The sequence below is a fragment of the Lissotriton helveticus genome, chromosome 1_1 (genome assembly GCF_964261635.1).
Source record: "Lissotriton helveticus chromosome 1_1, aLisHel1.1, whole genome shotgun sequence".
NCBI classification, from domain to species: Eukaryota; Metazoa; Chordata; class Amphibia; order Caudata; family Salamandridae; genus Lissotriton; species Lissotriton helveticus.
The window spans coordinates 1,555,471,273-1,555,495,115 of record NC_136057.1 but is presented as its reverse complement, the minus strand read 5'-3'; positions in this window follow the sequence as shown (position 1 = coordinate 1,555,495,115).

Genomic DNA, 23,843 nt, shown 5'->3' with positions numbered 1-23,843 from the left:
CTGCAGTGTCTCGGGATGCCCACCCCCGGGACACTGCTGTTTGCTATGGCAGGGCGGGAGCTGTGCAGCTCCAATCCTGTCATAGCAAACTTGCTTTGGATTTTGGAAGCAAGAGCAGGTTTCCGGCTCTCGCCTTCACAATTCACAGCAGATTGCTTTTTCACAAGGGGAGCTGCATGTCAGAAGCTCCCCTTATGGAAAAGCAATGCCAGCTCCTGCAGGAGGTGGGGGAAGGCAGGGACCATGGGGCATCAGTCCCCAACAGTGAGGCCAGGCCCCGAGGGTTGGTGTCCCCGGAGCCAGAAAAGGCCCGGGAGGAGGGCCACTTGGCCCCCTCCCATTTAGTTTTTTTGTTTTTTTTAAAGGCCAGGCCCCGGGGGATGAGTCACCCGGGCAATAGTGGCCTGAGGAGGGGTGCCAACCGGCCCTTGTATAAAATTAAAAATAAAGGGTGGCCAGGCCCTGGGGATGGGGTCCTCAGAGCGAGAAGTGGCCCTGGGAAGAGGGGGCCACATGGCCCCCCTCCCATATAACATAAAAAAATAAAATACAAGGCCATGCCCCAGGGATGGGATCCCCAGGGTCAAAAATGGCCTCCAGAGGGGTGACGCGTCGCCCCCTTCCCGTTTCTTTTGTTTTTTTATTACATATTGCAGGCCCTGGGGGATAGCGCCGAGACGCCCATGGGCATTTGTTCGCGCTCTAGAAATGTTATTAATAAATAAATAAATAAATAAATAGGGTCCCCAGTGCACAAAAATAGATTAAAAGAAGGGGGGCCACACAACCCCACTACTAAGAAAAATAAATTTGAAAAAGCCGGCATCTCGCCGAAGGACCCAACCTCTCCCTGCACCACTCTGCAAACGTGCCCCCTGGTGCATAGTAAATTGCTGGATTAAGTCCCCTTGAATACTAAGAATCCCTGGGGGCCAACAAGCCCACCGGGCACCTTCAGTAAGGGCCACAGAGCTGCATTGCCGAGAGATGGTGCGAGGCCACACCCCTTTTTACACCACTCTGCAAACGCACCTCTTGGTGCACTGCTGATTAGGCGATGAGGTCCTCTTGTGTCCTGAGTACCTCAGGATACAAGTTTACTTCATCCCTTGAGCAGCAGTGTACCAATAGCCACATTTTCAGAGTGGTGTAAAAGGGGGAAGTGGCCTCAGACCACTCTCAGCAATCCAGGTGTGTGGTGCTTACTGGAGGTACCTGGTGGGTTAGTTGGCCCCCAGGGACCCACAGGATTGAAGGGGATTGAATACCCCAACTTAGAACATGCCAGGAGGTGCATTTGCAGAGTGGTGTGGAAAGGAGGCGTGGCCTTTGTCCACCTCTCTGCAATCCCACTGTGTGGGGCTCACTGGAGGTAAGAGGTAGGCTAGTTCGCCCTTAAAGGACCCCCAGCAGAAAAGGGGACTCCAATCCCCATCCAAGAGTGCATCTAGGAGCGCGTTTGCAGAATGGTGGGCAAAGGCGCATGGCCTGCTATGAGAACTTAGCAATCCTGCTGTGTGGGTCTTACTGGAGGTAATAAGATGGGTAGTTGGCTAACAAGTATGTCCTTGGGGGGCAACTACCCCTCTTGTTACCTGCAGTAAGACCCACACAGTGGGATTGCTAAGACATCTTTGGAGGCCATGCCCCCCTTTCTCCACCACTCTGCAAACGCACCTCCTGGCAGACTACAGGATGGGGGATGAAGTCCAATTTACTCCTGAGGGACTTTGGGGGCCAAGAAGCCCTCATAGTGCCGCTTGTAAGTCCTATGCAGTGGAATTCCTGAGCACTGGTTGAAGGCCCAGCACCCTTTCTCCACCACTCTGCAAACTAGTCAAAGTAGGGTTTGCAATTTCATAGGTTTTGCATTTGCGAGAATTAGAGCTATTGGTGTTGTAAATGCAAAAGTGTTTTACTAATGTTTTTTGGAGTGGATGTACGTTGTGTGCAGTGAAATTATGTGGTATGTTGTGCAGTGAGATTAAGTGGAAAGAAAATATGTGGGATTATGTGTTATGGAGAGTAATTATGTGGTATGGTAGTCTGTGTTGAGGAGTGGTAACCTCAGGTTTAGTCTTCCTCGTTTCCATAGAAGCTTAACTTTGAACTCAGTGAGACAAAAAATAAAGGAATCACTTAGAAGCACTTGTGGACCTAGTTAGAGGTATGAGCAGGGCATCTGGAATTATGTGACTATTTGGCTGCACCGACTTTCGCACGATTATACATTTTCAGCATTAGCCACGTAATTTATCGTCTGCTCCCTAATCTGCAGATTTGAACCAAAAAAAAACTTGTTTCTAGCTCAAACGGCTCAAACGTTACTAAAAATGCAGCGACAAGTGTTACAGCATGGTGGAAGGCCCTTTGCAAACCTAGAATGGTCACCTGTTGCTAACTGTGGGTGTTAAATTGTTCTGATGGTGTGCAAGCCATTCTTGCTTCCTTCTGTGCCTCTCTTGCCTCTTTCTGCATTTCTGTTGCTTCTTTCTGCACGTTTCTTTCTTTTTCTGCACTTCTCTTGCCTCTTTCTGCAAATCTATTGGACTTTCTGCACCTCTCTTCCCTCTTCCTGCATGTCTGCTGCCTCTTTCTGCACATCATTTGCTTCTTTCTGTACCCCTCTTATGTCTTTCTGCACCCTTTTTGCCCCTTTCTTCATCTATGTTCCTTCTTTCTGAAGTTCTTTTGTTTCTTTCTGCTTCTGTTTTGCTTCGTTCTGCACCCCTCTTGCCTCTCTCTCTACCCATCTTCCCTCTATTTGCACTTCTGTTGCTTCTTGATGTACTTACCTTGCTTATTTCTGCACATCACTTGCCTCTTTCTGCATATCTACTGCCTCTTTCTGCAGTTCTCTTGCCTCTGTCTGCACTTCACTTGCCTCTTTCTGTAACTGTTAACTCATTGTGCACCTCTGTTGCCTTTTTTTTGCAACTCACTTGCTTCTTTCTGCACCCCTTTTGCCTGCTTATGAACCCCTCTTCCCTCTTTGTGCAACTCTCTTGCCTCTTTCTACACCTCTCTTCCTTCTTTCTGCACAACTCCTGCCTCTTTCTGTACCTCTGTTCCTTCTTTCTTCACCTATCTTGTCTCTTTCTGCCACCTTCATTCCTCTTTCAGCACCTCTGTTGCTTCATTCTGATTTTTCCATGCTTCTTTCTGCACCTCTGCTGCTTCTATCTCCACTTCGTTAGCTTCTTTCTGCACCTTACTTGCCTTTTTCAGTACCTCTGCTGCTCCTTTCTGTGCGTCTATTGCCTGTTTCTGTACCTCTCTTGCTTCTTTCTGCACCTCACTTGATTCTTTCAGTCCCTCTGATGCTTTTTTTTGGCAGATCACTTTCTTTCTGCACCCCTGTTCCCTCTTTCTGCACCGTTCCTGCCTGGTTCTGTACCTCCCTTGCCTCTTTCTGTAGCTCTGTTGCCTTTTTCTATACTTCTTTTGCTCTTTCAGCATCCTTCACACCTCTTTCAGCACTTCTCTTCCTTCTTTCTGCCCCCCTTTTGCCTCTTCATGGACTTCTCTTGCCTCTTTGTGCACCTCTGTTGGTTCTTTCTGCACTTCTCTTGCTTCTTTCTGTACCTCAGTTGCCTCTTTTTGCACTTCTCGTGGTTATTTCTAAACCTCTGTTGCTTCTTTCAGCAATTCTCTTGCATCTTTCTGCACTTCTCTTGCTTGCTTCTGCAAACCTCTCTTGCGTGTTTCTGCACTTCTCTTGCCTCTTTCTGCACTTCACTTTCCTCTTTTGGCACCTCTGTTGCTTCATTCTGCCCCCCTCCTCCCTCTTTCTTGTCATGGTTCAACTGTGAGCACAAAACACATCATTCTAGAATGCACAGGAAAGGTGATAAAGCTTGTGTTGGGTCAGGGACTACAACACCCAGAAACCTTAGCGCCTTATTGTACCGATCCGGACCGCCCATATAATCACATGAGCAACCTTGAAGAACGTCGGATATTCTTCCTGCTGATTCCTCGGTTCTTGGCGCTGCTTCTTGTTACCTCGGCTGAGGTAAACAAGTTTATTAGATCCCTGATCTGCCCTACTACGACGGTTGCCGCATGAATTGCGGCGGTTTTGGAATTTCTGATCTTGATTACCTTGAGTCCTCCGTTGGCTGAGCTGCCAGTCTGCGCTCGTTCGGAGGACGTTAAGGGAGTCAGTTACGGCTGGCTATTTTGTTCCCTACTTACCTTGAGTCCTCCGTTGGCTGAGCTGCAAGTCTGCGCTCGTGCGGAGGATGTTACTGGAGTCAGTTGATGCTGGGTATTTTGTTTCCTACTTCTCTTGTGTCCTCCGTTGGCTGAGCTGCAGTCTGCGCTCGTGCGGAGGACGTTTTGACAGGAGCACGAATCCTTAGTTATCGGGTGGCATTTTCGGCTGTCATTTAGCACTGGGTCCTCTGTTGGAGTACTGAGCCCAGAGTACATGCAGAGGACGGTTCGGATAGTACCGCTGTGCTTGAAACTTGGCAACTGATCCTCATTCACAGGTACCGATTAACTACCGCAGAACTCGGAACGATTACAGGTACTATTATTTGATTGAACACTCTTATTTTGATCTCTCACAAGTTATCTACGGACACGGACCATCTGATGTGGGGATTGTGTTTACCACCCTTTGGATGCCAAATACTAGGGTTTCATTAATGCGGAAAAAGGAAAGACGAAAGGTACATAGTGCTATGATCTAATGTTATTCCTATGCTAATCTCTAACCATCTCAGTGGTAACATTACATGGTCTTCTGTCTTTCCCTTTGCAGTTAACATCAGTGTTCCATGCATCGCTAGGGTACAACAACTCCACATCCAGAGTAGAGTAAAGGGTCTCTGTTCTTTTGTTTTACAGGTAGGGAAGAAGGGCACGATAAAGACATAGATGCTAGATACAGGGAGTGTGTTAAACGTATTGATCTTTGTGCTTTATCGTTACAGATCTCCCTCCTTGCTGTTCCCTACCTTTCCCTCCCTCACTTGATCCTCCTAATGACCTGTGCCTTAACGGTATCTCAGGCTGTGTTAGATCAAGAGGTGGAACCCTTTATACATCAATCGATCCCGAGGACATACAAAGTAACATTCTGCACACCTCTTCCCTCTTTGTGCAACTCTCTTGCCTCTTTCTACACCAATCTTCCCTCTTTCTGCACCACTCTTGCCTTTTTATGTACCTCTGTTGCTTCTTTCTGCAAGTCTCTTGCCTATTTCTGCACTCCTTGTGACTACTCCTGCACCTCTGTTGCTTCTTTCTAGTTGTTTCTTTCAGTATATCTCTTGCCTCTTTCTGCACTTCTCTTGCCTGTTTCTGCACCCTTTTTGCCTCTTTCTGCACCTGTTTTCCCTCTTCGTGCAACTCTCTAGCCTCTTTCTATAGCTTTTGTCCCTCTTTCTGCACCACTCTTGACTCTTTTTGTACCCCTGTTTCTTCTTTCTGCATTTTTCTTGCCTCTTTCTGCACCCCTCCTGCCGCTTTTTGCACCTCTGATGCTTCTTTCTGCCCTTCTCTTACCTCTTTCTGTACCTCTCTTGCTTCTTTCTGCAGTTGACTTGCCTCTTTCAGCACCTCTTTTGCTTTTTCTGCAGATCTCTTGCTTCTTTCTGCGCCCCTATTTTCTCTTTTTGCACCTCTCGTGCCTCTTTCTGCACCCCTGTTCCCTCTTTCTGGACCCCTCTTACTCTTTTGTACCTCTTTTGCATCTTTCTGCACTTCTCTTTTTCTTTCTGTACCCTTCAAGACTCATTCAGCACCTTTGTTACTTCTTTCTGCCCTTCTCTTCCTTCGTTGTGCACCTCTCTTGCTTCTTAATGCACCTCTCTTGCCTCTTTCCCCACCTCTGTTGCTTTTTTCTGCGGATCTCTTGCCTTTTTTCTGCTCCTCTCTTGCCTCTTTCTGTACCCCTGTTCCCTCTTTCTGCACCCTTCCTGCCTGTATCTGCACAGATCTTGCCTCTTTCTGTACCTCTGTTGCCTCTTTCTGCACTTTTTTGCCTCTTTCTACACCCTTTTGCCCCTTTCTGCACCTCTGTTGCTTCTTTCCGCACTTCTATTGCCTCTTTCAGTACCTTTCTTGTTTCTTTCTGCACATCACATGTCACTTTCAGTACCTCTGTTGCTTTTTTGTACATACCTCTTGCTTCTTTCTGTACCTCACTTGCCTCTTTCAGCAACTTTGTTTCTTTTTTCTGCAGATATCCTGCCTCTTTCTGCATCCCTCTTTTCTCTTTCTGTGCCTCTATTGCCTCTATCTGTACTCCTGTTCCCTCTTTCTGCACCCTTCCTACCTTTTTCTGCACCCCTCTAGCCTCTTTTTGCACCTTTGTTGTTTTTTTCTGCACTGTTCTTGCTTCTTTCTGTACCTTACCTGCCTCTTTCTGTACTTCTTGTGCTTCTTTCTACAACTCTGTTGCTTCTTTCAGCAATTCTTTTGCCTCTTTCTCCACTTCTCTTGCTTGTTTCTGTACCTCTCCTGTGTCTTTCTGCACCTCTGTTGCCTCTTTCTGCACAACACTTGCTTATTTCTGTACCTCTCTTGCCTCTTTTGGCACCTCTGTTGCTTCTTTCTGTACCCCTCTTCCCTCTTTGTGCAACTCTCTTGCCTCTTTCAACAGCTCTCTTGCCTCTATCTGCTCAACTCGTGCCTCTTTCTGTACCTCTGTTGCTTCTTTCTGCACTTCTCATGCCTCTTTCTTAACCCTTCGTCCCTCTTTCAGCACCTCTGTTGATTCTTTCTGACGTTCTCTTGGTTCTTTCTGCACTGCTGTTGCCTCTTTCTGTATCCCCCTTGCCTCTTTGAGCACCTCTTTTGCTTTTTCTTCACTTCTATTGCCTCTTTCTGCACCTGCTGTTGTCTCTTTCTGCACGCCTCTTGCCTCTTTGTGCACCTCTGATGCTTCTTTCTGTACTTCCATTGCCTCTTTCTGTACCTGCCTTGCTTCTTTCTGCAGCTGACTCGCCTCTTTCAGCACCTCAGTTGCTTTTTTCTGCAGATCTCTTGCCTTTTTCTGCACCTCACTTGCCAATTTCAGTACCTCTGTTGTTTTTTCTGCAGATCTCTTGCCTCTTTCTGCACCCCTAATTTCTCTTCCTGTACTGCTCTTGCCTCTTTCTGCACCCCTGTTCCCTCTTTCTGCACCTCTCTTGCCTCTTTCTGTACCTCTATTGCCTCTTTCTGCACTTTCCTTGCTCTCTCTGTACCCTATATGCCTCTTTCAGCACCTCTGTTACTTCTTTCTGCACTTCTCTTCCTTCTTTCTGCAACTCTCTTGCGTATTTCAGCACCTCACTTGCCTCTTTCAGCTCCTCTGTTGTTTTTTCTGCAGATCTCCTGCCTCTTTCTGCAACATCACTTGCCCCTTTCAGCACCTCTGTTGCTTTTTCCTGCAGAACTCTTGCCTCTTTCTGCACCCCTCTTTTCTCTTTCTGCACCCCTGTTCCCTCTGTCCGCACCTTTCCGGCATGTTTCGGTATCTCTTGTGCCCCTTTCTACACTTCTCTTCTGTCTATATGCACCACTTGTGCCTCTTTCTTTACCTCTGTTGCTTCTTTCTGCACTTCTCTTGCCTCTTTCTGTACCCTTCATCTCTATTTGAGCACCTCTTTTGCTTCTTTCTGAACTACCCTTGGTTCTTTCTGCACTGTTGTTGACTCTTTCTGTATACCTCTTGCCTCTTTGAGCATCTCTTTTGCTTCTTTATGCACTTCTGTATCCTCTTTCTGCACCCCTCTTTTCTCTTTCTGTACCTCTCTTGCCTCTTTCTGTACCTCTGTTGCCTCTTTCTGTACTTTCTTGCTATTTCTGTACCCTTCGCTCCTCTTTCAGCACCTCTGTTACTTCTTTCTGCACTTCTCTTCCTTCTTTCTGTACCTGTCTTTCTTGTTTTAGCACCTCACTTGCCTCTTTCAGCACCATTGTTACTTTTTTCTCCAGACCTCTTGCCTCTTTCTTCACCTCACTTGCCTCTTTCAGCACCTCTGCTGCTTTTTTCCGTAGATCTCTTGCCTCTTTCCGCACCTCTGTTCCTTCTTTCTGCACTTCTTTTGTTTCTTTCTGTGCCTCAGCTGCCTCTTCCTATACCTCTCTTGCCTCTTTCTACAGTTCTCTTGCCTCCTTCCGCACTTCACTTGCCTCTTTCTACAGTTCCCTTGCCTCCTTTCGCACTTCACTTGCCTCTTTCTGTAACTCTCTTGCCTATTCTGCAGTTCTCTTGCCTCCTTCTGCGCCTCTGTTGCCTCTATAAACACTTCTCTTGTCTGTTTCTGCACCTCTCTTGCCTCTTGGTGGTGGTGGTGGTATTGGTATTGGTGGTGGTGTTATGGGTATTAGTGGTGGTGTTGATGGTGGTACTGGTGGTATTATTGGTGGTATAAGTGGTGGTATTGGTATTGGCAGAGGTATTGGTGGTGGTGGTATTTGTGGTGGTGGGGTTGGTGGTGGTGGTATGGGTGGTGGCGGTCGTATTGTTATTGGTGGTGGTGGTATTGATGGTGGTATTGTTGATGGTGCAATTGGTGAAATTGGTGATCTTGGTGGTGGCGGTATTGGTGACGGTATTTGTGGTAGTATTGGTAGTGGTGGTACCTGTAGTCGTATTGGTGATGGTGGTTTTATTGGTGCTATTGGTGGTGGTGGTATTGGTGGTGGTGGTATCGGTGGTGGTGGTGGTAGTAGTATTGGTGGTGGTATTGATGGTGGTGGTATTGGCAGTGGTATTTGTAATGGCGGTGGTATTATGGTGGTGATATTGGTATTGGTGGTGGTATTGTTATTGGTGGTGATATTGGTATTGGTGGTGGTATTGGTGATGGTGTTGGTGTTGGCGGTGGTGTTATTGGTGGTGGTGGTATTGTTGGTGGTATTGTTATTGGTGGTGGTGGTATTGTTGGTATTGGTGGTGGTTGTATTGGTGTTGATGGTGGTATTGGTGGTGGTGGGGGTATTGGTGGTGGTTGTTGTATTGGTGACAGTATTGGTATTGATGGTACTGATGGTATTGGTGGTGGTGGTGGTATTGGTGGTATTAGTGGTGGTGTTGGTTATGGTGGTATTGGTGGTGGTATTGGTATTAGTGTTGGTATTGGTGGTAGTGATAGTGGTATTGGTGGTGGTGGTGCTGGTATTGGTGGTGGTGATATTGGTGGTGGTGGTATTGGTATTGGCAGTGGTATTAGTATTGGTGGTCGTGGTGACATTGGTGGTGGAGGTATTGGTATTGGTGATGGTTGTATTGGTGTTGGTGGTGGTATTGGTGGCGGTGGTATTTGTGATGGTGGTAGTATTGGTTGTGGTGATATTGGTGGTGGTATTGGTGGTGGTATTGGAGGTGGTGGTATTGGTGGTCGTGGTATTGGTGGTGTTGCTATTGCTAGTATATTTTGGTATTGGTGGTATTGGTGGTGGTCATGGTGGTGTTGTTGTTAATAGAACAGTCTTTTGAAAACAACCTGTCAGGTGACTCTAGTGTACATGACATGTAACACAGACGTGCTGTTGTGAAGTTCAGCCCATTAGCAATTAATTAGCCCAATTAACAATTATGTGCTACCTGGAATTCACATGACTTAATTTGGTAATCATTTCTAAATCCATTTTACTTGAAACAGATACAAGATAATGCCGGGTTAAAGTGATTGAAAGCAGGAGCCCGTGCTATAGGGGTGCCGTGCTGATTAAATAAAAAAATACAAGTGATTTCAGCTGAAGAATTGCATGTCCAGCCTGCAGTAGGAGAAACTCAATAAAGTAAATAGTGCTTACAGACTAAATAACAGGTCCTCTGTAATAGCTGAAATAAAGAGGCTAATAGCCATGGGATGTTACAAATAAAGACAAGGCCGTACTAAGGAGAGACTAACTATTCTATTAACGAATCCTAGCCAGCATTACGAAAGACAATGACACAAGCCAATGAAAAATAGGGGTGGGGAGTGGGCGTGGCTTCTCTCCCATATTCTACTACCGCAGTCTCGCAGAGCGAGCAACGAATGCGCGCTGGCGCTAGCCTCGACCTAAAAATGGGTATCCACACTTGCGAATAGGCCTATCATACAGAACAAAGGGCGGTTGAAACTATGACCATGCCACGTGTCCTCAGAAGAAGAGAAATGGCAGAAAACCCCACAGGAGGTGGCTTCAGTTTTTTAGACCTAGTGAACCTTAAAAGACCCAGACATTTCTGAAACCTATTGGCACAGAGGACCACAGGGAGATGTGACTTGTGTATTTCCATCACTTTTTTTTACCCAATATTATCTAACATTAAACAGTTTGCGCATACACACCAGAAAAAACAGGACTTCGCAGCCAACACATGTTTGGTAAGTTAGACTTACTTGCGACTTACTCTATGTTCATGTAAAAAATGGTCAGAATGCCTCTTGGGCAATTTTAATATTGTTTGATGCCCTTCAGGAAACTTAGCAAATGCATATTTTTTGTGTCACTGTCACTTATAGCAAACTTTGTCATTAAACCTTTTAGCCAGACGTAGGGTGAAAAACTAAGAGAAACATTTTGGTGTGGTCAGTTTCTAAGTCAACCAGTGAGAGTTCTTTTAAGGACCATGAAAAAAAACACAGGAGCAAAATAAGATCCAATTATAAGAGGTAAATTAGTGTTGAGAAAGCTTCTGGTAAAGTAAAGAAAGGCAGGAGACGATGGGGGCTGATGCTTTTTTGATGTCTGTAACTTACTATATTTTTCTAGGCAAGCTGCAATTTCAGAAAGGTTATATCTATAATATAAAATGGGCACAGCCTTTCATTTGAGGAAAAGTATTAACCTGCCTTAGAAGGAAAGGAAATACTTTTAGTAGACAAATTATACCTCAGTGTTAGAAGGGGTCATAGGTTATTGGCTTTTTTTGAACACTTTGTACAGCCTGCCTTCTAAACTGAAAACACTGCACTTGAGTCCCATTTCTTGGTTATAAAAATAATTATTATCAAGATAAAAAGTGCAAGCTTTGATAGAGCCACCAAGTCTGGATTCAAGGAACGAAAGCGTGCAACGAAAGATATTAACACATGCTTTTCGGATGTGCTCATTAAAGACAGGTGTATTGGCTTTGACCATGCCTCTAACCACATGTGACTATGTAGAACCCCTGTAAGTCTTATATTTGCATATATATTAGCAAACAACTTTGATTCTGAAAGAGACGGAGGCCTGCTTTGAACAACAAACCTGTCACGTCTTTCGTCACGTATCTCGTTTTTATAAGGACGGGTTTATATGGACCTTTCTCATATAACTGGCATTATCTGCTATGTGGCGGAAACATTTCATGTACATGGATGTACTGAACACAGACTAGGATGTGCGTGCGCACTAGTAAGCCATTGCAGATGAGAGCAGGAATGAACCACCTGCATAATAAAATTAACTGCCATTACCTCCATGTGGTTCACTGACAGAATACGATGTACAAAATATAGTTGTAAAAAATATCTATGAAATAATATAGAATGCAAACATATCAACTCACAATTCTTTAACAGGTAAGTACAAAAATATTGAGAAACAAATATGTCAAAAATATAGTTGTACAAAATATCGATTTTTATATATATATAAAATGAAATATATTACATAAGTTAAATGATAACATTAATATAAAAAATAAAGTAGATTTAATATACACTTCAACAACTATAACAAATCAACCTAATTGAAAAATGTTAAACACGCATACATAATATTTAACATATATATTCACTTTAAAACAATATATAAACTATTAATTTTTTATTTATTTATTAATTTAAAAACTATATACAAATTTACAAATATATATATATATTCACTGAAAAAAACATAGGTTTCAGGGACGTTATTGTTAGTTGGACATTTCACTCATACAAAACAATAGAAATTCCCCGTTATAGTTAGTTTAGCTAACTATAACTCTTGCCCCCGCAATGCACTGCTGATGATGTCACATATCGCGTCAGGTGCGGTCTCCTTGCTTGCTGAGTGCACGATTGTCATATGACCTTAAAAAAAAGCATTTCATTAGTTCATAACATTTCCCATTGTAGCAATTGCAAAATGCCACCCATTTTAGACATTCTCTCTACAGTATTTGATGAGACACACCTCTTCTGCTAAGAGAGCATTTTTGAAACTTTTTGCTATGTACACAGATCTTACACTACACACAACATGCAACCACCATCTTCATCAATATTCATCGCCTGTAGAGTAACCTTCCACCTGTGATACCCATACACCAAAAAGTTACATTATTGAAGTTTTCCAAAATACCAGAGGTAACATGGTTGCATACTCTGTCTACAGCACAATGTAATGTAGTACGGCCCAGAGGAAGTATCATGCATAGATAAGGAACACATGCACACAGACAGATAGTGGAAGTGGGTATGGGCATGTGTGCTTGACACCTTTTTATTACCAGAGTCATATATCCAGTGAAGTCTGTGGTGCATGCATGTGGATTGAGTGTAAACCAGCCCTCAGGGAATGGTTTCTGCTTCCATCAAGTACAACAGTAATCATTGTAACACACACAGACTTTCAATAATAAAGGAATCAATATTTTGTGCTGCAGTAAAGTAGGGACAGTAGATGTGAAATAATACAGAAAAATATTATATCGTAAAAGAACCACAACTTGTGGTATACTGAGACACAATGAATTAATCTGAAATAATACACAAAAAGATTGTATCATAAAGAGTCCATCAGTTCTAGTGCACTCAGATAGCCACATCAAAAACATTCAGCATGTGCGCAGCCAGCGATGATGTGGGCTGCAGGGGGGCCGTACTAGGAGTTATATCTGTTGCCATCAACATAGCATCATCTGCAATAGCGACTCGATCTGAATTGTGAACACTGGTGTCTGCAGTGTAGGCCAGAGAGAGCGGTCAGCAAGGGCCCACAGCTACGTAAGGTGGACTTGAGCTACACAGTTTATCATAAGAGGAGCAACAAAAAGCGCATGCGGAGCCTGCGATTATGCGTATGCGTGGTGCGGACAGAGCGCATTGCAGCACTGTCTTTTCCTACAGGACTACCTCATCTACAATAACCACTCAATCTGAATTGTGAACACTGCTGTCTGCAGTGTTAATTGAAGGCAGTACTCACACACACATCTATGAATACAGTTCCTCTTCACAACATACAACAACATAAATTACAGAAAAGTCTGCAATAAATAAATCAAATTAATTTGAATTGTGATTTCTACTGTCCACAGTGTAGACTATTCAGTGTTCCTTTTCACTTGCAAGATACATTGGGTAATTGTACTAAACCTATAAGTCATCTAAAAAAATGTCTTCATTCAAGTATACTAAAAGTATATTGTGTATATATCAATAGACGTAGTTACTTGACTACTAGATTCTGTAATTAAACAATCACTATTCAATCTGAATTGTGAACACTTCTGTCTGCAGTGTAGGCCAGAGAGAGCGGTCAGCAAGGGCCCACAGCTATGTAACGTGGTCTTGAGCTGCCCGGTTTGTAATACGCGAAGCAAAAAAAAAGCGTGTGCGGAGCCTGTAATGATGCGTATGCATGGTGCAGACAAAGCGCACTGGAGCCATGTCTTTTCCTACAGGACTGCATCATCTACAGTAGCGACTCGATCTGAATTGTGAACACTGCTGTCTGTAGTGTTAATTGAAGGCAGTACTCACAAAGACAACCATGAATACTTTTTCTCACTTCGTCTTCACAAAATACAACAACATAAATTACAGAAAACTCCGCAATAAGTAAATCAAAACAATTTGATTTCCGATTTATGCTGTCCATAGTGTAGACAATTCAGTGTTCCTTTTGACTTGCAAGATGAATCTGGTCATTGTAGTAAACCTATAAATAATCTAAAAAAAAATTCTTCAAGCACGTATACTAAAAGGATATTGTGTATATTTCAATAGACATTCTAGTTACTTGACTACTGGATTCTGTAATTGAACAATCATCACTGGATCTCAATTGTGATCCCTGCTGACCTCAGTGTAGGCCAGAGGCACTATTCATTAATGTCTCACAGTCACGTACTTTTGAACTCGAAAGCATGGAGTTGGTTGCACCAGATTAGAGGGGGTATACAGAAATAATCATAGGCTTTAACTTTTGACATCCTCAATCATAGAATCAAGACCAAGTTTCACTGTTCGGACCTGCTGTACTGTGGTGTACTCCATGACTGGTGTCAACCAAGCACAATAATCATGTGCAACAGGTAGCTATGCAAGCACAGACTCTGATGCACCCTCAACGGAGGGAGTTCTATGAAAACCAAGCAACAAGTAATATCGGACATCTTCAATTGTGGAATCAAGACACTGTTCCACTGTTGGGACCTAGAGTCGGTTGCACCTGGTCGGGAACACAGAAATAATCATACACTTTAACTTCTGACATCCTCAATCCTAGAATCAAGACCTTGTTTCACAGTTCGGACCTGCTGTACCGAGATGTACTCCACCAACTGGTGTCAACCAAGCACAATAATCCTGTACAGCAGTTAGCTACGGAAGCACAGAGTGTCCTGCACCTCAACGGAGGTAGTTCTGTGAAAAGCAAGCAGCAGGTAATATCGGACATCGTCCATTGTGGGATCTAGACACTGTTCCACTGTTGGGACCTAGAGTTGGTTGCACCTGTTCGAATGGAGTACCTTCATCTCCACTCTCAGATGCAGTTCTAACATCATCCATTGTGGGATCAAGACACCGTTCCACCGTTGGTACCTGTTTGACTACTGTATTACTAGAATACAGAGCACTTCACGCTGCTAGGCCTCAGGCTGGGTGCTGTGTGCCTGTGTCGCGGTAGCCAGTGCTGATCTCAGGAGCCTTCTGAACTCAAACACCTCGGCCCAAGAGCTTCCGCCGGCACGTGGTGGGCCCTCTTTCACATACGTCGGAGTCGAAAGATGAACTGTGGGGCATATATACGTCGCAGTGTCCATGGCAGTTTCTGAGTACCAGCAGGCTGAGAGCATCATACATGCAGTCACCTTTGCTCATGGGATCAACCTCATGGCACTGTAAGCTGTGCAGACCTGGCAGACACTTTGCCATTCTGGAAGAGAACCACACCCAGAGAAATTTGCTTTTTATTCATACCCCTATGCTAGCCTTGCGTACCCCGAGCCAGTCAACCACACTAAAGATTTGGGGGGAGGGGCACGTACACGCTACGTTTCCGTAATCTTCTCTACTGACTGTACTATCAGGGTAGCGTCCACTATCCACTTCATTCAATACACCATCAGTGTATGTTGACATGTACATGTCTGTTCTCTGCATACTCAAGTCTGTCTGGCACATCTCCTCAACACTTTGCATTGTATACTTTCATAATCAAGAATCACTTGCCACCTTCGCACATATTTTGCTCCCATTTCTCCCCGCATTCTGCATTGTGTGGCAGAGGTGCCATGCCATGTTCGGTTTGTGTATATGGCTAGCCACGGTTCCCACAGTACTTAGTGTTGTTGTGTCTGCTAGGTGTACATGTTGTTTGTCTTGTTGTATGTGACTATACAAGGCAGTACGTTTATACATGACCAGTGGTTACTCCCATTTAAATATCGCTGTCTTAAAGAGCATACAGAAGTTTTTTCTCACAGGTAAACAATGGCAGTCATTCATTGCTATCCAAGAATGTCCAACTACACGCCGTTTCTAAGCTTACAGCCCCCAATTTTGCGTGCTTTCTTAAGAGCACGCCAACTCCCACAATTAGACCAACATTCACACAGCTTTCTAATGGCAGTTATCTGCCTATCAATAACATCCACTCCTATGGAATGTGAGCTGGCATACCGTATGTCCTTACTGTTTCAAACCGAGTAACTTCCTGTGGCAATGTCTATTCCCACCCACACAATGTAACTCCCAAAACTTCAACTTGGCCTTCAATCCCTACTTTGAAAACAGATTTTATTAAACTAACCAAACTGAAAGTGCTTTTGTTCAGAACAGAAGTGTCTCTCAAGTCTGCAAAAGAAATGTATTGACTGCAGATAACACGAACTTCAAGTAAAATACATTCCCTTTTAAATACAAACCTCCCATTACAGTTTGTGAATTGTTACCCAATTTTCAACACATCTGACACTCAAGGTCTGGCACACTTTTTTATTATGGTCTCCACCTGCCTTCTCACAGCCGTTCAAACAGTTTTTGGTACAATACCAGACTTCATTCATTTGATCATCTCTGGAATAACAGGAAGAGTGCCCATAATTCTCTCTCTGTTTGAGGCCATCCTACTACTATTTTTGCTTGTAAAAAATGTCTGCGCTCCCTGTGGTAACAACCATGTCCGACAGAATACGCCTCTACGCAAAGCTACATCAATACCGTGAAAAAGTGTAACTACTTTTCGGTTGCATGCCTCTATCTATTATCGGGAGCCAGCTACAACATGACATTTATGTACACCTATGCAATCTGCGTGCAACCAACTTCTTATTGCAAAACTTGCCCATTCGAGTGGCGAATGGATCTATGCCTTGCCAACATCCCAACAATCGCTCCCAATATACAGCAGCTAATGCAGTATCTTAAAAACCATGAACTTGATTGTTCGGGCACTGGAGTCATGGCGGATGACACGCAAAAATGTACTGTGGCGGAATGGGATTCCTGCAGAGCAGCAAAATATCTCCTGCAACGTGCGACCTTTGACAACATCGCAGATTGCCTGCCAATTAAAATTGCCATTCCAACATTCGAGAAACATTACTGTCCCTTCGAGGATATGAATTGGATCGCTTTGCTTTTCTCACACGATGACAAACAATGACCTCTTGGAACATTACGCATCTCAAGCCGCTGAAGAACCTCTGGACTGCAATCTCCAATACTTGTAAGAAACTCAGGTTATTCTTGGATTGATTTTTTTCCATCTTTTTTTACTTTTTCTTCAAATTGTTTCTAATACACTACATTTGTACTACTTTCATATAATAACTTACTAAGTATGCTCACACATTTGAACTCTGTTTTCATTACTGCCGCTTACGTCTCCACTCTAACCAGGGATGTATGGCCTATGCAAATGCGCTATTTACTTTTTAAATTAGTCTAAACCCGACATCCATTTTGAAACCATGTCTATTCTTTATACATATGTCTCTCTGCCTGCCTGTTATCCACAAAACCCTTTCACACAAATTTACTCTTCCTCAGACTGAGCTCGCGGGCTGCCGATGAAGATAAAAAAAAACAACATTGTTTAGGAACTAGTTGGCTCACTGTGGTAATCGTATCCTACCTTTATTTTCATTATAGAATTTAGTCATTCATGTGTAATAGCTTTTCATGTCACATGGAACTGTAACATGTAATGTGGAGCTCACTGATGCACGAGCTTCGCTTTGAATACAGCAGAAGTGATTGGAGTTTGCCTCAGCTCAATGCCTTAGCTCTCTGCACAAGAATGTTCTTTTGAAACAGCTGAAGACAATAATGTATGGTTTGACCAGAAGGGTAATGTTTGTATGCCTCCTCAAAGTTCCAATGTGGGTTGAACTATAACCAATTCTGACACACATCAGATTGAATCTACTGTACAACAGATTCCTGACTGTTCTACTGTTGAGAATTGTGTGTTACAAAAAAGCAGTACCAGGGTATCTAAAAAGTTTGAAGATTACATTTTGGAAAATCTTTTTTTTCTTCTTTGTTTTCTTAAAGGATACATGTGGTAATTGTATCCTACCTTTATTTTCCTTATAGAAATTAGAGTCATTCAAGTGTAATAGGTATTGTTTATGTCACATGGAACTGTTACAAGTAATGTGGAATTCACTGATACAGGAGCTTACGTTTAAATCCAGCAGAACAAGTGGCAGTTTGCCTCCGCTAGATGTCTTAGCGCTTGCACCAGTGGGTCCATTTATGGCACTTAAATAACCACACTTTGTATATAACTTTCAAACTCCATCGCTTTATTACACACAGCCACTTTCTTAGACACACCTGATTTCATCATTAGTCTTCTGTGGCATTGCAACATTCTGCATTATATTCTTCACGATTATTTCTTTATTCCTGCTTGCTAAAACACTACATTTGAGTCTTTAGACCGGTGGAGGTGAGTAGTTTGCTTCCCACTCCCTGTATAGTATAAACGCATACTAACACTACTTACACAAGTATGCTACAGTGGCCAGTATCCTACAGCATCCACAGCACATCACTTTACAGCAATCAGCTCACGGCTTAGGCTTACGGTTTCATCCCCGAGTCTTCAGACCGGTACCAGTGAGTTGTTTGCTTTCCACTCCCGCTATGGTCTAAACGCACACTAACATCACCTGCACAGCTATGCTAAAGCGCCCAGGGTATATCAGTTTACAGCACTCAGCTCACGCTATAGGCTCACACTTTCATCCCCGAGTGTACCAGCCCCTCACCTCAAATGGAAATGCGATTTTAGAACGCGGAAGCCAGGGAGGACAGTGAAATCCATTTCTACCTTCCAACCTGATTTTACGTATGATGAGAGGTGGCAACAATAATTTAGTGAACTACACGCTGGCTATCTCTAGCTTCATGACGTACAGAAACCTGGCTACAGGGTAGCAGGGATTTTGCTCATACACTGAACTGTGCATAGAGACTTGGAACCTCAGTGAATTAGGGTATACCAAAACTCACCTTAGTAGCCAAAATCCCCTACCAGACTAGCAATCAGTGTCTCAATGGTTCTTCCATAACCCCAATGATTAGACAACCCAAAACATGGAAACTAAGAATACCTCAGGCAATGTGGAACACATGAACATTCTTTCGTTATACTCTCATACCAGTCCAAAACAGGGAGTAAAAGGAGACACGAGCAAGTTTGAAATATTTATTTCCAATGACGTGTTCTCATGTGCAGTATCTTAGCTAATACTAGCAAACATATTATAATCAACAAGATTATCAGTATAGTTACTATTCCATAAAATACAAAGGGAAAAAGCATATTACAATGCTAAATGGAAACAGGTTAGAATTCACCTATATCTTACCCTCCCTTGCTAGAAGGGTATTTTATATCTTCAGAAGGTCTATTGAGATTACAATGGCGGCCCCATACCTCTGGTCCTAGCAGAAATGGATCACATCAGTTTCTGCTCCAGCTCTCTGCATGCAAATGTTCTCCAAGTGTGTGTGATCATGCCTACGCAGTGCATTATTAAACGCGCCAAAATCAGAGGTGGCTAAAGCTGCGTATATGTTATATCTAGAATGTGCGCTGATCAGTCTGAACAACAACCACTGTGTTGAAATACCCTTGAAGGCCTCGGCACTCACTGTTCAGACAAAGCTTACCAAGCAAGGCTGCTAATATAGAAAAACATATTATTCTCTTGTGAAGCAAAACACTCTGCTAAACTCTAAACATTTATAATAATGTGTGCCCTGTGCAAAGGCAGCAGAAAGGAAAAATGGTGTTTAAACTTCTAATAAGCTCATGCCAACTTAACACAGTGTAAATGCAAGGCTCATCCCCATGACACCCTCCCTTGATCCGAGCACGGATAAGAAAAAGGGGCAATTTTGGAAAGCAGAGTTCAAGAACGATAGTCAGAACCAAGTTCAAATTGCCACAGTGGTGAAAAAATGGGAACAAATTCCATAAATTGTCAATTTTAGCAACTGAAATACAGAAGCCAATAAGACTGGGTGGAAAAAAGTGAAATCGAGAAAAACAATTAAAAATATATATATATATATATATATATATATATCCGATGTCCAACATGTGACATCGGTCATGTGAGAGAGAGAGAAGCGATAATACATCTCACTCCAATATTGTATATGCAAAATATGTAGCAACAGCCTCCAATAGGAAGTCACTGTCCTCATCTAAAAACAGTTCAGCCATCCAATTCAGCAAAGGGAAAGAACATACATGTTCCTCAATTACCGGAGCCTCTAGCACCATCAGAGGGCAACTCGGTGTTTTTTCAATGAAGCTGCGTGCCAAAAAATCTTGCGCCGTTGCAAAAACATTACAACGTCCCAGGACTCCATGCATCGCTGCAAAGGCCATAATTCCTCCGCCAGAACAAAGCAATTCATGAACAACTAAGGAGCTCATAAGCTGACCATAATCCGCATTGGGAGACACCGTATTGCTGAGACACAAATCCAGGGCCCAGTCAAAATCGCAACTCAGACAATGAAAGACAGGCTGGACGCATGTGAAAAAGGAAAATCGAAACGATAATCCATAAACTGCACTCAAAATAGCAAGAGGCAGTGCTCCATAATATTCAAGCATTCAGTTGCGGAGCAGCAACAGTTGTGACACATCTTCTCGCAAAACAGGACGTGCATCCATTTTGAAATAGACAAAACAACAAAAGTACGCCTGCGGCCAGAGCTAGCATTATGGGAAATCCACCAAACAGGCTGGAAAAAATCGAATGAAAGAATGCCGGGAACACACCAAATATAGTTTGAAAAGAAGTCACAAGGCCACTGCTAACAGCTTTAAAAAAGTGAGCCAGCCCTGTGGTGGAGGATGCATTAAAGATAGTGTGAATTAACTCACCGAAATGCAAGGGCAAATCCATATTTAATAAAGCATGCACCTCTGTGCGGGTGTTTGCCACGTGAAGGACAAATGTTTCACAAGCAGATGTGAGGGCAATTTCTTTGTGGGACAATAGAGCTCTTATACGACTCATCTTGCTTGACTCTGCTTTCAAGGTCGGAATCGTCGGCCAGATGGAAACATCAATCTTCCCATGCGGAGGAGGAAACATTAAATTTTTACAACAAACTACACGCTCACTGACCATAACCATGTAAGGAATTCCGTCTACCATCCCACAACAATCTTCATTATTAAAAAGTAAATACCTCCTGTTTGCTAGTAATGTGAATGTGGGTATGATAGCAGGTGCGAGTGTACCTTTAAAAATACAGGCAAAATTGGGCTCGTTCTGGTTACAAGAGCCATGTCATTGGATATTCCTACACATTAATGAGTGATCTGGTGTTGTAGTGCAATCTTCACCATTCAAGTAAACCTCTTTTCCCTCCCTAAGGCACCTACAGGTAAATGGTAGTGACCAAGCTTCATGAAGATAAGCGGTGCCCAGAGGTTCATATCTGTCTATTGCGTAGTACTTCATACAGGCCTCGAACTTGAAAAGGGGAAAAGGTAAAGTTATCAATCCGTGGATAAGCCACATTGCTTAATTTGTTTGGTCCACAGAAAAAGGAAACGGTTCTAACTTTTCAATGTGTAACATAGAAAATGTTGCATCTTTCATTGACATAAAATGTTGCTTGTCAGTCAAATTAAACGGGGCAAATAATGATGAAGTATTCATGTAGTGCCATGGCACTTTTCCAGATTTTAAGGTCTGCAAAGTCCAGGCAAACTGCATAACAGAACGCAATTGATTTGGACCATGGTACAAAACAGACACATCTTCTTGCACAATATCAACAACAGATGAAACAATATTATCCAATGTGTAAATGCGGGAAGAAAGTGTGTTAATGCTGTTATCTACAACTACTAGCACTTTTTCTAAATTTGCTTGATCTATAGCTCTAATGTGGGAAGCCGCCACAATTTGGGGCAGTTTCCAAACCTCGTTGAAAATAGCATATATCCATCTTTTAGATCTGCCGGAAGCCGGGCCCTTCACAAAATCATTCAGATCAACATCTTCAGTCAATTTAGATAAATGCAGCTTAAATGACGCCAAAGTGGAATGTTTGAGCCAACTTTGACATAATTTGCCTACAGAATAGGTAGTCACAGAATGGCCACTTTCACGGGGATCCACCCTGACCTGCGTGTAGCCTGAAGCTAAACCGAGAAAACGATGCTGGCAAGGATCAGCACTTCTGTGCCAGAGCAACCAATCCTTAGGATCCAAACTGGATATGTTAAAGGTAGAATTTAGTAACAGAGTCTGTAATTCTCTGATAGAAAACTCGGTATTATTATTCCAACCGGAATATTCTTCTAACTCAGGAAAAGAAGGAGCATTTAATTTTTTAGTAGTAGTCAATCCAAAGCAAGTCGTTTGTGAAATCGTAGAGTTCAGAAACAACATATGGTTCGGGATGAGGCATGCACCATGCAAAGCCTCTGTGCCTTGAACTTGCCAATCTTTAGAACCCCAAACAAATTTAAGATCAATAGTATCTTTCCACAGCTCATAGCCCCCAACAGCCAATTGGTCTAAAAAGGACTTAGAATACAATAATTTAGTATGGGTAAGTCTAACTTTGGAAGTGGATTTTTCGGTCATTTTAAAATAAAATGCATTGGGATTTGACTGATTAAAATCAGTAAAATAAGTGAACCTCTTTAAAAGAGATGTGGAACTGCCTTGTACATGAGTGGGACAGTGTTCCCATTGTGTATAATTAACATAATTCCTCCTGGTATTAGTTTTATGCAGGTAATGATTGCCAAAGTGTTGATAACAAAACAAATCACCATAATTTACGGAATCTAGATACAAATCTTCAGCATCAAAGGCAGCATAATATTTCAAATCAGAAAACAAAGCTTCCATGGCCTGAACATCCCAATCATCAGAATGCATATTTTGTTTAATCACATCCCCCATAGAAACCCTTAGGACATTTGGGACATTAATAACGTCTGTGGGTCCATGAATTTGAAATCTAATAGCATCCCACACAATCCCATCTAAGACGGGCCAAGCAGTTATGTTAACAAAAGCCAGGTCCCTCTTCAATCTGTGTGACGAGGAATGGGGAGCCAATGTTCCATTAATATGTTGTATGCATGTTCTCTCTTCAACATAGTGTCCGTTGACAAGGCAGAAAAAATACACCACGAATCCAATAGACATGAATAGGTAAATTGGAAAAAGCACCAACCAAATGTAGGTCCAAGGAGGAATCAAAAGTGGTTTTTTAAACCATGATGCAAAAATTGAGATCTTTGAAGAGGTCTTTAATGTGTGAGACTCAGTGTCAAATAAAAATCTGGACTCTGTAGCCAAACAGGTTTGTAAATCAAGCATCGATACGTCAGTGGGGTAAGTATATTCAGTCTCATCAAGGTAAGCATCAGATGGAGAACTTAACAAAGGACTTGAAACTGCAGGCATCTCGAAGGCAACGTCAGGCCTGGGGTTAGGAGTTGGGGCCAACCACAGAATTTCTCAAAATTGATGGAGCTGAGACTGCAGGAGTCATACTAAGAAGAATCGGCCACTCTGTGTAGTTTGACATTGTTAATGGAGATGTACCTTTGTTCTTTACGACCTGGACGTGGTGGTAAAATGACTGTTCTTGTGCCCTTCACGCCAAACACTAGAACTGGAGCTCGATATGAGGGACCAAATTCTTTCTTGTTTTCGATCTTCTCTCGAACCATTTCTCCAACTTGGGGTAGCCAGCCAACTACCGGAATCTGCAACGCAGCATCAGTAGTGGAGGGCAAGTGTTCCTTTGCAAGACTGTCTCTTGTCTCCTGTAGATTCTGTAAAACATGATATTGTTCTTCTACATCAAAGGGGGCAGCAACCGCCACCTGGTCTAGACCGTCAAGGTCCGGGATGAACATTTTGATACCAAAGAGCATTTTATATGGGGTGCGCCCACCCAGAGACCTTCTAGGGAGATTATTAAGTGTACGTTGAATGCTATTCAGGGGGGGCAGCCAGTTCCTGCCAGTGCCTATAACTCTAGCTGTCAAAGACTGCTTTAAATCTCGGTTCATTCTTTCCAAAACACTATTATCCTCAGGTCTGTATGGAGACGAAAACTTGATTTGGACCCCCAACGAAGTCATGGCATCCTTACACGCCTTAGAGGCGAAAGCAGGACCCTGATCCG